The sequence below is a fragment of the Coenobita brevimanus genome, chromosome 24, assembly GCF_032717465.1.
Source record: "Coenobita brevimanus isolate Jiangsu-jjx chromosome 24, ASM3271746v2, whole genome shotgun sequence".
Taxonomy (NCBI): Eukaryota; Metazoa; Arthropoda; class Malacostraca; order Decapoda; family Coenobitidae; genus Coenobita; species Coenobita brevimanus.
This window is the reverse complement of record NC_136977.1, coordinates 887,730-901,501: the sequence shown is the minus strand read 5'-3', so window position 1 is coordinate 901,501 and position 13,772 is coordinate 887,730.

Below are 13,772 nucleotides of genomic sequence, written 5' to 3'. Positions count from 1 at the left end.
AATGAATGGAGGTCACCAATAGTGTGGTGTATGGATTTATTTTTATTTGTTTTCCCTTATCCACCTGTCAAGTAAAATAAATAAATAAAAATAAACAGTTGGAACAAATCAGGTACTGTATTCTATATCACGACAGATGATTGTATTCAAGTGAGACAAAGTGGAATGCAACACCCTAATTTGTGATGGTCATTACTGGAACGCCTGTGGTTCTTAAGTACGGTTAGCCTGCATCCCATAGTACAGTGCGGTTAGCAGTGATATGCAGAGGACAGACACGTTGCACTCCGTTACGTGCTTCAGAAAATAAACACTGTGGGTAGGCATTCCTTATTGCGATAATTTTGACCATGCCATCCTTAGTGTTTATATGTTAACCTTGCTCCCTCACGATCACAGCAACTCTATGACTATTATTGTATTCTGTGGGCCATCACGACTGGCGATTGTATTCATATCAGGCTGGTTGATATGTTTCTACCATCTTGCTTGGGTCAGTGTTCGCTGTCGTTACACTGCCATGTTTGTAATGTAATCAGTAAATCCAAGGTTAATCCATCCCTAACGCTCAAGGTCTGTATTCTGTATCACGGCAGATGTGTGTATGAATATTGAGCCTGCATTCACGTCGGGTTTGGAAGCACCTGTCTAGCAGCAAACTCTCATCCCTTTTCTGTCCAACTCTCTAATGCAAGAGTTAACCGTTACTCCCTGTCCTTCATTTATGAAACAGGTCAGCTAAAACTATCCTACTTCCTACGATCTCCAGTCTTTCAAACGCAGTGTGTCCAGGCATCTCGAAATGAACGGATCTTGAATTTGGCTGTCTTTCGTATTGTTTTTGTTCTGTCTCGGAAGGAACGGTTTGCGGGCTCCTGGCCTTTGGTTCCTTCTTCCTTGCATAAAACAAAAGCTCCCTAACACCACCACCTTACCGATTAACTTTTGGATGTAGGTTAATATTCCGCTGTGCGTTATTTATACAGAGTCTGGCGATACTGGAAAGAGTTATGTAACAGAATAGGACTGTAAGGTGTAATAAGCAAAATAAATTGCTTAGGAAAAGGTGTTAGGGAGCTTCTTTAACTTCAGAGTCCTCGGTTCAGAGAGTTAAGCAGCCAGTGATGACCTTGAACTGCAGGCACCAGATTTACAGACATAAGCTTCAGAGGTCGTTGCACTTTTTTTTTTTTTTTTGCGATGTATTATCCTCATTGCAACTCGACAAACTCTTGCATGTTATATATTTCATTTTATTATCAACATTGCATTTGTAACATAGGATTAAATCGCCGAGGAAATGTTACTAAGCCATCAACAGCAGACTTCTCCATCCCATCTCTCCATTTCATTCTCGGTCTTCCCTTTCCGCCCCGTCCCCCCATCTCACCCTCGGTCTTCCCTTCTCCCCTTCCCCTCCACCTCTCACATGCACTCATAGTTAGCCTCAAGTTTCCGCCCCATTCCTGTGTCTCATTCTCAGTGTCCCCCTCTCCCCTTCTCCTCAGTCTCGTCCTAGGCCTCCCTCCCTCCCCTTCCCCACCATCTCTCTCCTAGTTAGTCTCAGATTCTCCCGTTGCCAAACACACAGCAGTAGAGAAAACAGGAACCTTTTAAACTATGACTAAACAAAATAATTTATAACCTGTCACTTCATACCGCTGTTTGACGTAAATTATTATGCATGTATGACCTTGGCTACTGATTAAGGTGTGCTGGTACGTAAAAAGGTGAAGATATGCAAAAGGCGATGACATACGCAAAAAATGATACGCAAAAAAAAAACGCATAACAGGTAATTGTGGTACACAAAAAAGGTGATGATATGCAAAGCAGTGATGATATATGCAGACGCAGACGAGCAAGGGTGTAGTCACGATTGTGTGTGTGTGTGTGTGTGTGTGTGTGTGTGTGTGTGTGTGTGAGTTGGAGGGAGGGCATCCAAATAGCAGAGGACTGGGCGACGTGGAGGCGCTTGATTCAGGCCAACTCTTACAGTAGATAGATGGATGGACAGATAGATAGTTGAAATACTTGAAAGCTGCCAAAAGCGTCTAATCTCGCCATATCAGTCTTAATTATTCACTTCATCGGTGACGTCACTAATTGGCCAGCGGTGACGTCATCTCTTAAGTGTGACGTCATCATTACATCGGCCAATCAGTGTTTAGGACCTTATGTGCATGATTAATTTTCACCATAAGAAGATGTTTATATTTCCGTTATGTTTATATGACCGTAAAAAAGTTGAAATCTTTGCCATAATGAAGACTGATAGCTGAGTGAGACGCTAAATGAATGAAATAACACCTTCTTGTATACTGCTTGAGAGAGAGAGAGAGAGAGAGAGACAGACAGACAGACAGACAGACAGGTAAAGATGTGTATGCATGAGAGAGAGAGAGAGAGAGAGAGAGAGAGAGAGAGAGAGAGAGAGAGAGAGAGAGAGAGAGAGAGAGGTAAAGATGTGTATGCATGAGACAAAAAAAAAAATAGACGGGTAAAGATGTATATGCATAAGAAAGAGAGAGAGAGAGAGAAAGAGAGAGAGAGAGAGAGAGGTGAATTTCAGTGCAGGATTTTTATACCTTACATCTTTTTCTCTTTTTTTAGTTCAGTATATCCTGTCTCAGCGGAAGTTTTGATGGAGTATGACAAGGCTCATGATTTTCAAGTCACTAGCTGTTTTGTACTTTTCGCTGTCAGACTTGCCATTATCAACTTCCGGTGTAGTAGTAGAAGTAGTAGTGGTAGTAATAATAGTGGTGGTAGTAGTAGTAGTAATGGTGGTGGTGGTGGTGGTAATGGTAGTAGTAGTAGTAGTTGTGGTAGTGGTGGTCGTGGTGGTGGTAGTAATAGTAGCAGTAGTAATGGTGGTGGTGGTAGTAATAGTAGTAGTAGTAGTAGTAGTGCACCATTAGTTTAAATCCATGTTTCATAAATTAAGTACCGCAGTCTTAGGTTTCGACAATAGAAGAAAAAAAAAGGATAACTGTACTCCTTTCACCTTAGCTTGGCGCAGATTTTCGTCCTTTTGCGGCTTATTTCACGTAGCTCAGTGGCAGAAAAAGACAATGCTGTGGCTGTACAACCTTTCCATAGCACTTCTTCGTGACTAGCATCAAATTCTAGGGTAAATGTATCGCTGCGACTCTTCATTCATGATGGAGAGATGGCAGTTTTACGCCAAGGTAAGTGAACAGAGTATTGATATTGACTGTCGGATACGTTTATGTGAAACTACATATATGTGGTGAAGGTTTCTGACATATTAGATAGAGCCAGGATTCCAGGGGCTTGAATGATGAGTGAATGGAAGCGTGGCCCTTTGGAGTGGGCAAATCTGGGCTGTCTGGATAGTGCTACTGCTCACCCTGCCCTAGGGTGGGAAAGGAGGTCCGGATGATGATGATGATGATGGTGGTGGTGGTGATGGTGTGTGTGTGTGTGTGTGTGTGTGTGTGATTTGTTTTTTCTAGTTTTATTTAATATTCAGTTATGATGATATTAATTTTTATTTCGTTCTAATTTATAAAGGCAAATTGTATCAATATTTCAGGCGGACATAAATCTTTTCATAGCCTGTAATAATAATAATAATAATAATAATAATAATAATAATAATAATAATTCCTAACCCTGCCCTTGGGTGGGAAAGGAGGTCCGGATGATGATGATGATGATGATGATGATGAACAAAAATAATTATAATTCCTAAAAGTTATCCTCCTTTAACTTGGCCTAACGTTACCATCTCCATCGTGAATACTGAGCTGTTATGGATCAACACTAATGCTAGTCACGAAGAAGTGCTATGGAAAGGATGGAGAGCCGCAGTACTTCTTTCTCAACCCTTGTGACAAGTTGGAAAAGGAAAATTTGGCGAAGTTAAATTGAAAGAGCTATGGTAATATTTCCGTGTTAATTTGACATATAATAATAATCGATGGTCTTTTTCATTTCATTTTTATTTTTATTCATTTATTTGCTTATGTACAGGACGATTTGGTTTGTTTAATTTTTGGGGAAGGACTTTGCAGTGAGGAGTTATAATATATACGAAATTTCTCCGCTGTGGAAGTGAAACGAAATAGGTTATGGCATAAATAGAAAATAAGTCGATAATTGGGATATTTTACGGCAGCTGAGTTTAACCGTATCATCATCAGTCGTAAGGTAACAATATATGTGTGGCCACCCTTGCAAACACAATACTTAATGACTCGTTACTCGATCGTATAATTATGTGTCCTTGGTAGACCGGATTCAAACCATTATCATCTCGTAACTTAACACAAATCGTTTTTAATCCTCCTGCAGATATTTCCAGCACAAATTATTTAAGTTTCATCCTCTGTAACCCCTGAAATAGCCACAAAAGTGCTGTACAGAAAAGGTGACGTGACACATTACAGGTATCTTCCCTGTAACTAAACTTTCCATCGCAGGTCACTTTGTTTTGTACTCAGCTGCTTTTCATACACACCACGCCCCCTATTTCTCGGCGACATATTTATTAGTGGATTACTTACGATGGCTTGTAATTCTAGTAGTCCATGGCTTTCTCCTACTTCCTCCTGGCTTGAGTGAGGTGGCTTGGATCACTAGCTAGCCGAGCCACCTGCACGGTTTTTTCACCTGCACACAGTCGCAAGGGAAACATATCGTACCGTCTAAGCCTCCGTACCACGGCGTTTGAATTGAATTGGAATATTAATTGTTGTTATTGTGCCTGCGAAGATCACTTTTACAGATAGATATAAAATAGATTTGGATAATTAAATGGTGTTTGTAATGAATTATATTTGTAGATTGCAGAGGTGGGTATTTATTTTTTTGTAGAGGTTTAAATATCAGGCTATGGTGCAAATATATCGTGCCAGCTTTCGTATCCTTGCATTCGCTATTGCTGTTTTTTTTTTTTTTTTTTTTTTAAGAGTAAGAGTTTTTCACCAGATTTTCGTCCTCTTTCAGCCTATATTCCTCTAGATCAGTGAGAATGAAACGACTCCACATCCATTCCATCAACACTTCTTCTTCACTAGCAACAAATTTCAAAAGTTTGTCGCTTCAGGATCAGAGTGCAAGATGGCATATTTACCGGGGTTGGGTCCAAGTACAGGATACGGTACTTAAGTCCAAGTACCCGGAAATTTTTCAAGTCCAAGTCCAAGTACAAGTACAGCCTTTTTCTAATTTACTTAAGTCCAAATCCAGGTACATGTCATTGTACTTAATTACGAGTACTTTATACCACAAAAAAGTGCTCCTGTTTCAAAGAAGGAAATAAAATGATCGTCACATTCTAAAGGTTACGTTATCATGGTAGAAAGTAGCGTATTAGAATACAAGTATCCTTTATTGATCAAACCATTTCTTCTAAGACACAATATTAAGTCTACTTAATACCTTTATAAAGTCCAATAGAGTATATATATTTTTGTTAAATATAATGTACAGTACTTGATTGTACTTGAAAGTACTTGGTATTTTCTCAAGTACTTAGGGTCTAAGTACAAGTACAACAAAAATTTTAAACTCCAAGTACAAGTACATGAAAAACTGTACTTAAGTCCATGTACAGGTACTGTACTCGGACTCAACCCTGTTATTTACCACGTTAAAGCGAAGGGAGTGAATTTCTAAGAAGTCTACGTCTACAACTTTAGGTTGTATAGATGGATGAATGGCATATGTAGGCCAAGTAAAAGTGAGGGGGGTATAGTTTCTACAAGGAGTGGATATTTTCGTCTTAGGATGTATTAATGTATCTATACCTACTTACGTCTGTCACACACACACACACACACACACACACACACAGACACACACACACACACACACGCACACCATTTTCCAGTACCTAAAGTTGCCACATGTTTAACAGGAACGACTGCTTATATTAGAGGACACCAAGAGAGAGAGAGAGAGAGAGAGAGAGAGAGAGAGAGAGAGATTATGAAGGAATATAAAATGATTGAGAGGACGCTAATTAAGTGTAACGTGGAAATTCACTGTTATTTATCTACTTTAATGACGCGTGTGGTTGATAGGTGTACCACCACTATCATCATCATTATCATCACCATCATTGTCATCATCATCATATCCTATTTCTTTTGCTCCTACTCCTTGTCCGCCATCATCATTTGAATAATTGTCGTATTATTATTATTATTATTGTTATTTATTTATATTATTCCTCCTCCTCCTCCTGCATGGTGGTTTTTCTCACTTTTTCCTGGAGGGTTTCGGGGTGGGGGGAGCCTTCTTGCTTTACTATCCTTATCCTTCAGCATGTAGAGTTAGATCTTGTAGTCATAGTTTTCTCTGTAACAAGCAGCCTCGAGAGGACTGTAATGTCTGTTGCTGTGTGCTTTCCTATGTAATCCTATGTAATCCAATATAATCCTCTTCTTTTTCATTACTATGCAGGGAAGTTCCCGGGCGTGGTGAGAAATTAATGAGTGAGGTAGAGCTAGGGAATAATTGAGAAATAATGCATTTTTTGATCAGAGAGAGTGTTGATGGAAAGCACATCCACACACAGGGTCAAGGGATGTTGTTACACCTTAATGGGAAAAACGATGACCTGACTCGTGGGAGGAAACTGAAAAGGAGTGATCTCTCTCTCTCTCTCTCTCTCTCTCTCTCTCTCTCTCTCAGGAAGGGTAGATAACAGCAAAGGGATATAATGATGCATATACAGGGCAAAAATAACCATATTAAGTACAATTACGAACACATTAAGGAAAAATAATACGTGAAAAGACTATAATGAAAATAGGAGAGTCACTGAGAAGAATGTAAAGAAAAAAAACGTGAGTAGAAATTGATGAAAACGGTGAAGCCTTTTGAATTTAAGGGGAAGCTACTCTGCTGATTCTCTCTCTCTCTCTCTCTCTCTCTCTCTCTCTCTCTCGTTTCAGTAGTGGAGTTCGTGTCTGGCAGTACTTAAATTTAAAATTAGTAAATGAATGAACAAATAATGGTTGTTAGAGAGAGAGAGAGAGAGAGAATCACTCCTCCCCCTTCTGACTTAAGAGGCTTTGAAGAGGGGAAACGAGGGGAGAAGGATTTGTTTCACCCTCCTCATTCCCCTCTTCCACTTCCCCTATTCACCTCCCCTTCCCTCCCGTCCCCTTCCCCTCTCACCATTCCTCTCCCTCTTCCTCCCCTCCCCTCTTGATCTTTCCCCTCTCTTCCATTCCTCCCTTTCATTTCTCCTTCCTTCCGTCCCCTCACCTTTCCTTCTCTTTGTTTCCCCTTCTCCTCCTCCATTATCTCTCCCCTCTGTCTCCCTCTCCCCTCCTCTCCCATTTCTCTCCCTCCTTCATATCCCCCCTCACCCCTTCCCTCCTTACTCCCCTCCCCTTTCCTCCCATTCTCTTTCACTTCCTCATTCTCCTTCTCCCCTTCCCTCCCCACTTCATCATTCTCTCTCCCTTTCTCCCTCTCATTCACAGTAAAGGTATTTGAAATTGTCACCATACTCCTTTAACTTGGCTAGTCACGAAGAAGTGCTGTGGAAGGGATGTCCGCTTGTAACGTTAATTCTGCCATTGATCTGCTTGAAGTGAACTGGAAAAGGACGAAAATCTAGGCCAAGTTAAAGTGAAGAAGGTATAGGTCAGAGGTGAAAGAGATTTTCTGCCATTAACAGTCTCTGCTAATCTGGCTATCTGCTTGCTTCCCGATCCCATTACGGCGGGCACGCAGCACCCGTCTAACTACTCTCTCTCTCTCTCTCTGTTTTGTTGGATTAGTTATCTCTTATCTAACAGGGTCAGAGATAGAGATAGGAATGCTGTTTCAGTGATAGCGGGGGGAGGCAACGTGGCCAGAGAGAGAAAAAAATATATGTATATCGTTTCGTTTCGTAGGCTCCAACATGCTTGCATGCGTCGGCCTTGGTCATCTAATCGCGGCTCTCCCTGCTGCACGATCAGTTGCAGCCTCCCTGTTCAGTCCCTTAACCCTGAGGTCACACTTAATGACCTCGTCCCGTGTCTTTCTCGGTCTGCCCTTCATAACCACACCACCAATATTAACACTTCTCACCTTCCTTACCCAATTATCATCCCCCATCCACTCCACATGCCCAAACCATCTCAATCTACCTCTCCTCATCACAGCACCAATACACTCCAGTCCCATCCTACCTCTCAACTCTTCCATCGTAAACCCAGCCCCCCGAGACCTTGCACGTTGGGACGCACTACACATCCACCTCATCAGTGTCATTTCTGTAGGTCTGAGCCTGCGAATATCCTCTTCCTTTACTGCCCAGGTCTCACTACCATACAGCATTACACTCCTAACACATGCTGCATACAAAGACCCCTTAGCACGTAGGGAGAGTCCTCTCAATGTCAGGAGAGGCAACAGCTCCCTGAATTTCTTCCACCCACTTCTCACCTTAGCCACAGAGCTAGCCACAGAGCACACGTGTCTCCCAAATAACAAAACTCTTCCACACACTCAAGAGATTCACCAGCACGTTCAATCCTTTCACGCCTGACAATCTCCCACCTGCTCTCCTCGACACGCCATACACATAAAATCAGCATTATCTCGCAGTCTGCCTCTGATACCACTACATCTCTTGTGCACCCATTTATCACAAACACCGCACAAGATGGAATTACTTCCCACGCCCTTGTGGCAAACTGCACATGGCCACTCTCCCTCGTCCCTGACAGTACCGCCACCAGCCCAAGATATCATCACTTTTGTTTTATCTGCATTTACCCTTAAGCCCTTATGCCCCGTACCATCTCTCCACTCCCAAAATCTTTCCTCCGCCTCCCTTTCGTTCTCTGCAATCAACACCAAATCATCAGCATACAAGATACTTTTTTTTTTTTTTTTTAACATTTCGAGCTTATTATTATTATTATTATTATTATTATTCGTTGTAGCTTTTGGATCAGTTGGATGTAAACCTAGTGAATCCCAGGCTTACCTCAGCACCATCCTCCTTTTGGGGGATGGGGAGGAAGTTGAGGGGCGATATCAGTGCCACCATGTGAAGGCCTCCCTCTGTAGCGCCTGTACCCTTTTTACTTTAACTTGGCCAGGATTTTCGTCCTTAAGCAGATCATTGTACGTAGCTCAGTGACAGACAGTGCTCTGCAACCGTTCCTTAGCACTTCTTCGTGACTAGCACCGTATTCTATAACGTTCTTCCGTTACACCTCAGCATTCAAGATGGAAAGATGACAGTTTTAAGCCAAGCTGGAGTAATAGGAGTATAGTAACAGAGAATTATTTAGGCTTATTAATAGTACAAATACCTGTAGTTGTTTCATAGACCTGGATAATAATTGATAATGCAGTTAGGATACATAATTTCTTTTTTATTTTATTTTTTTTTAACTTTTTTTCTTCTAGGTATTGTTATCAAAATTCCATTAATCTTTTTCTTTTCATTGGTTTATGGTTATCAGCACTTACTTTGTCCCGCCACTTCAGGCCAACTTCCACCATGCATCTCTCTCCCTCCCTCCCTCCATCTCTCTCTCTCTCTCTCTCTCTCTCTCTTTTCTTACTCTTCCACATCATTTTCGGTCTTCCACTCCTCGTTAAAAAAAAAAACTTTAATAATAGGTTAATACTAAAAAAAAAAAAAGAAAAAAAGCAAAGGTAAAGAAATCTGTTGCTTAGAAGGTAGAGTAATTGTGCATAGATAAAAATATACTCCTTTTACCCTAACTTGGCCTAAAATTGTCATATCTCCTTCCTGAATCCTGCGGTGTAACAACAGATTAATACTAGAATACGATGCTAGTCACGAGGGAGTGCTGCGGGGAGGATGTAGAGCCGTAGTATTGCCGTATTCTGCCCCTGAGCTACGTGAAATAAGCTGCAAAAGGACGAAAATCTGGGCCAAGTTAAGGTGAAAAGAGTAGAGCCACACAGTACGTGTGTATAAACAGGGAGATGGAGAGAGTGGAGGTGGATGGGTTTGAGAGGGTGGATGTGGATAGGTGTAAGAGCGGGAGAAAATGTGGAAGGCCAAGATGAAGAGAGTTGCAAAAGAGTACAAAGGAAAGCAAACAACAGATTTATCACTCCTCACAAGGCGTTTTTTGTAAGGTAGATTGTAACTTACGTAGCTACTCTACCAGGCAAAAACAAGGATAGGAAAGCAGGAAGGCTGGAAAGATAAGGTTGGATAGAGTTACGTAGAGTTACAAGTGGTGGTGACTGTCCAGCCTGACTACTATCTATCTATCTATAGCCCGACGCCCTAATCCCGCAAAGGGTGGCCGCAGACAAAACGCCTCCAAGTCACTCTGTCACCCACCATTTGACTCCCCTCCCCCCAACTCACCCCCCCCTCCCTCATATACATCTCAACTCCATCCCTCCACCTCATCCTCGGTCTACCCCTCCCTCTCCCTCCCTCCACCTCACCTACATACACCCTCTTAGTCAGTCTTTCACTCTCCATTCTCTCCACATGTCCAAACCACCTCAGTGTATTTCTCCTAATCTTTTCAACCACATCCACCCCACAACGTTCCTTCACTTCTTCATTCGTCAACCTGTCCCTCCACGTCACTCCACATGCTCCTCTCAAGTAACTCATTTCCACTGCTCTCACTCTTGACTTGTTCCCCTCTTGCAAGGTCCATGCCTCGCTTCCATAGGTCAGGGTAGGGATCACAATACTATCATGCAGTGACTTCTTAACTTCCATACTCACCTCCCTATTTCTCATCACTGCTTTCAGTGTACCAACAACCTTTCTTCCCTGCTGTACCCTTTCACGCACTTCATCCCCCAAAGTTCCATCCTTACTCATCACACTACCCAAGTACTTGAATGCACTCACATTCTCCATATCCTCACCATCCAACCTCACTGCACACTCTGTGACTTCATTCCTCTCAAACACCATAACTTTACTTTTGTTTACATTAACTTTCAGCTTCCTCCTCCTACACACTGTCCCAAATTCATTCACCAAACTTGGCCATAAACGGAGCTGAAGGGAATTAGGGATTCGTGAGGTTAGAGCTGACGTGCTATATATACAGTTCATTCAGTAAACAGTAAACAGCAGTGTAAACCACGTGACTGTTATAAGTAAGTAAGTAAGGATAGGTGTATTTAATGATGACTACTGTGGTGCCGTGAACAGTGATACACAACAACGGTACAACCAAAGAGGGTACACAGAGGGAGAAGATGGTACAGAGACGTCGTACAGAGAGACAGAAGATGGTACGAGACAAAAGTTGGTACAGAGGCGTGGTACAGAGGGGGAAAAAATGGTACAGAGAGGTAAAAGTTGGTAGAGTCGGTGGTACAAAGACAAATCATAATACAGAGAGACGAAAGATGGTACAGAGACGAAAGATGGTACAGAGACAAAGATGGTACAGAGGCAAAAGATGGTACAGAGACGAAAGATGGTACAGAGGCAAAAGATGGTACAGAGGCAAAAGATGGTACAGAGGCAAAAGATGGTACAGAGACAAAAGATGGTACAGAGACAAAAGATGGTACAGAGGCAAAAGATTGGTGTTCATTATCAAGGTCATAATATTGATAATTAGATGTTGATTACTGTGATGCTTATAATAAATGAGGCAAGAAAGGGGTTATCAGTGAGAGGGGGAGGGGGAGAGGAGAGGTGAGGGGAGGAAGAGGAGGAGAGGGAGAAGAGGGGAGGAGAGAATGGGGATAAAGAAGAGAGAGGGTGGAAATGTGGAGGAGCTGAAGATGGGAGGAGTAAAGAAGGAAAGGTGAAGAGCAGGAGAGGAAGGAGGGAAGAGGTGTGGGGGGGAGAAGGGAGGGGAGGAAGAGTTAGAGTCGAGGAGGAAGTTAAGAGAAAGAGAAGAAGGGGGTGGGGGGAAACAGGAAGGAGAAAGGGGGGAGAGAAGGATAAGAGGAAGGAGAGGAGGAAGGGGAATGACTATGAAGGGAGATGAGTGGAGAGGGAAAGAGGATGGTAGAGAAAGAGAGAGAAAATAAAAATAAGTCAGATATTAAGAGAAAGGCACAAAACGTTGGAAGTAGACAAGGTAGGGTGTGCACGCCGTCCCGCAAACAAAAGAACGTCAGAAATAAACCGTACGATTACCCCTTGGCTGGGCTGGCCAAAGATAAACATGGGTTCGAATCCCACGCAGAACATCTTTATTTTTCTTCTTTAATAGCGTCTTTAATTTTTTCTTCTAAATTTGTGTTTATTGAGCTTTAGTCTGTTCTTATAACATTATTTTGAGTGTATAATTAAGGTAAGCCTAACGAAAAATGGCAAAGTTTATGAGTAAAAATAAAAATGCTGATTGGCCTGCATGCGTGCGTGGATTCGAACCTCAGCACGGGCTTACAGTTTTAAAAATACCCCCGCCAACGTAAACAGCGGGTGGAGGAGTGTGAGTTGAGGGGAGGAATGAAGGAACTGGGGAGGAAAGGAGCAGCTAGGGAGGAGATAGGAGTGGTGGGGAAGAAGGCTGAGGCTGGGGGGTTAAGCTAGGGACTGGAGAAAAGGGAATTAAGTTAGTTGCTGTAGGGGGTTGGAAATTAAGTTAGGATGGAAATGATGCGATGGAAATAATTTCATGGATACAGAGGACAATTGACAGTGGGAAAAATTACGTAGGTCGTAAAATTATGAGGAATACTTTGTTCACTGAGAGGTTAATAAAATACAGATGACGTGAGGTAGCATGTACTGATTCAGGTGAACGTGTACACACCCACACGTGCTACTGCTGACACGTACAGCTGTGTGTGTGTGTGTGTGTGTGTGTGTGTGTGTGTGTACAGTACAGTGCCACACCTCTGCCGGAGAGAGAGAGGAATAAAAAAAAATACCCGAGAGAGAGAGAGGGGGGGGGGAGGATGGGGGATGGACACGTGACAGTAGCAATGGCTAGCTCGTATATCTGAATGTGGAGATCTCATAACACCTACTCCTTAGCCAGTACTTTTTAGTGATTTATTCGGGACCATATCGTCTTGTATGTTCCTCTGGTAAAATTATGCCTATACAAAGAAGTTTCAGATAGCATGAAGAGGAATGTTAAAGTGTACTAGGACAAAATAAGTCGCCAAGGAAGAGAGAGAGAGAGAGATTAGTCTACCGTTACAGCTCATCATTCACGTGCCGAGATTTACGTTTAAATTAGAGGGATTGAATATAATTGGTGCATCCCGCAGTGATACACGTGGCTGATGTAAGCGCGGGTTTTTCCTTTGAGTCAAGGGTCAGTGGCAATAATGAATTTTGACCCAGCCTGCTATTAACAGATAGATGAGTCGTCCTGACATTTACAGTGTGTCAAAGATGGAAGGTAGAGTTAGACTGTGTTAGGTCTTCCGGCTTGGAAATACTGTGTTTTAGGGAAACTGAGGGTAAATCTTCACAGTTTAATGAGTCAGAGCTGGATACCATTAATAGAGGCCCAGGTCTAATTGTATATGATGACTGAACCTCAGGAGTAATAGATGTAGTGATGCAAACGGTTCATCGTTTCACTCGTATATCCAAACTCTAACATTCATGTAGTTATCGATCGGGACTCGGCCCTCACGCCATGTGCTCAGGCTTGGCTCAGGTGGGAGGGGTGAGCTCCGTGTGCATCCGATTCCCCGAATTTAGAGCTGAACAGTTGCTACTTGCATTTCCTGGATGAGAACAAAGGCGGCATACAGTAGAGGAAACCCAGGAACATGTGTATTTTTGACTTTCAATGACAGTCAAAGAAAGGTTCATGAGCCTATTTTAAAATCCTAAGTGGGAGCTATAAATC